Source organism: Elephantulus edwardii, unplaced genomic scaffold (genome assembly GCF_000299155.1).
Source record: "Elephantulus edwardii isolate Elephantulus edwardi_28Jun2011 unplaced genomic scaffold, EleEdw1.0 scaffold00355, whole genome shotgun sequence".
Taxonomy (NCBI): Eukaryota; Metazoa; Chordata; class Mammalia; order Macroscelidea; family Macroscelididae; genus Elephantulus; species Elephantulus edwardii.
In genome coordinates, this window is record NW_006400105.1 from 1,190,664 (window position 1) to 1,193,087 (window position 2,424).

The window sequence follows — 2,424 nt, forward strand, 5'->3', positions numbered from 1 at the left end:
CCCTGCTTTAAGTGGTTCGCTGCTCCCACAGCTCACCACACTGTCTCTGCCTCTGCCGCCATCTTGGATCCCCTCAGTTGAGTCTTATAAGGAAAGTTTATAGAATACTTCTGGACCTCCAGAAGAAAAAACACTGATAATCCAATTACAAAATTATGTGGCCACATAGAAAATGGTCAAAAAACACAGAAAGAATTTTCACATATGAAGATATTAGAATGAAAAATAGACACATGACAAAATCCTCTCCATCACTGGCAATAAGGGAGCTGTAAATAAAAATCACAATGAGAAAGTTTCACAGGACAGGAAGTAATAAATGTTGGAGAAAATGTGGCAAAATAAGAACTCTTATGCATTGTTGGTGGAATTTTAAAATGGTGCAACCACTCTGGAAGGCATTTTGGCATTTCCACAAAAAGCTGCACATAGAAATTCCATATAACTCAGCTATTCGATTGCTTGGAATATACCCCAAGAAAATGAGACCTGAGGCTCAAATGGAGACTTGTACACCAATGTTCATAGCAGTATTATTCACCATCACAAGAACATGGAAACAGCCCAGATGTCCAACCACAAATTAATGGATCCAGAAATTGTAGTACATTCATACAATGGAATACTATGCAGCAAAGCAGGAGCAAGGATTTTGTAAATTACTCCCTAAGTTGGGAGGGACTGGAGAGCATTATGCTGAGTGAACTCACTCTGTCCCACAAGGACAAACACTGTATAATAAATACCATTATTGTAGAATAAGTATAAGGATCCAAGGGGAGGGGAAGGGTGGAAGCAGAGTGGTGATAAAGGGTGGGGGTTTGGGGTGTTAATGAGAGAGTTGTACAATTCAGTGGGGGGGTGAAAGAAATGGGAAGGATCTTGCATCAAAAACAATGTATTTGAACTTTATAAAGAAATCAATATAAAAATTTTAAAACAGATTTGTCAAATATACTAGTGTGAGCAACCTTTGAAGGAGATGCTGCATGCCACAGAATTTCAATATGCTCTGTTCTTTTTCTGGGTTTTGGCTACAACTTGAAACTTGTGAAAGGCCTATATTTCCAAGGCTCAGGAGACAGAGAAGTTGCTAAAAAGTGAGAAATTAAGTTTCAAAACAGAAAATGTAGTGTTTGGGAAGGAGAGACAGAGACCAGAGTAAAGAGAAGGGCCAAGGAAGTTGATGGAATAGAAATTCTTTCTTTCTCTTTTCATCTTGGAAGCTGGAAGTGTGTCCTTCTGAAGACCAGAGAAAAGTGTTAGATATCTTTGATTTTCCTAATTATTAGTTGTGGAAAAGCTGAAGCTAAACCAGTAGAGGGAAGGCACTTATTTCCATAGTTTCATTAAAAATGGTTTTTCCAAATAAAAAGTAAGCAATTAATTTAAATTTCTAATCAGTGAGTGACATGTTAGGATAGCAGAAGTTAATGGGTGGGAATGAGGAAGAAAGATTTAATGGGGATTTGAAAAGATGGATTGATAATAGGCATAGATTAATAGTAATTCTATAAAATTCAAAATATATGAAAAATTGTATAAAATATATGCATGAATAAAACACAATGCATATGAATAATTGTGTGCAAACAATAAAAAATTGAAAGAGAAAAAAGAAACTACAAAAAATATCTTTCTATTATGTGGTCAGTTAAGAACCTTGAGGCAGTCTATAGTGGAACTACATCAATATTCTAACCATATTAGGTTCCAGTCAGAAGCTTCAAAAACTAACAAAATATGCAAAAACATGTAGGTAGGACTGGAAGTGGAAAGGTAAAGTATATATATTAAGAAAGTTTGAGCTATGCACAACCTACCTAAACTAACAGAAACTGAAATTGAACATCTGAACAGACCCATTACAAAAGAAATTGAAAAGGTAATACAACAACTTCCGAGCAAAAAAAGCCCTGAATCAGATGGTTTTACTAGTGAATTTTATCAAACATTCAAAGAGGATTTGTCACCAATTCTACATAAACTATTTCAGGAAATAGAGAAAGATGGAATTCTCCCAGATTCATTCTATGAAGCAAACATATCCTTGATACTAAAGCCGGGAAAGGACACCACCAAAATAGAAAACTAAAGGCCAATACCTCTTAAGAACATAGATGCGAAAATTCTGAATAAAATACTGGCCAATAGAATTCAACGATACACCAAGGAAATAATTCACCATGACCAAGTGGGATTAATAACAGGCCTGTAAAGATGGTTTAACATAAGGAAAACAATCACTGTAATTCATTACATTAACAAAGCAAAGAAAAAGAACCACATGATCCTATCAATTGATGCAGAAAAGGCCTTTGACAAAATCCAACACTCTTTCCTGATGAAAACACTCAACAATATAGGATTAGAGGGGAATATCTTCAACATAGTAAAATGTACTTATGAAAACCCAAGAGCCAA

At 35.4% G+C, this 2,424-nt stretch overlaps 1 protein-coding gene across 1 annotated transcript in view; it reads right to left on the bottom strand.

Moving 5' to 3' along the window:
- Window positions 1-2,424, bottom strand: part of LOC102875920 (androgen receptor-like) — a 699,071-nt gene that overhangs the window by 164,793 nt on the left and 531,854 nt on the right. The gene's annotated exons all lie outside the window — the stretch shown is intronic.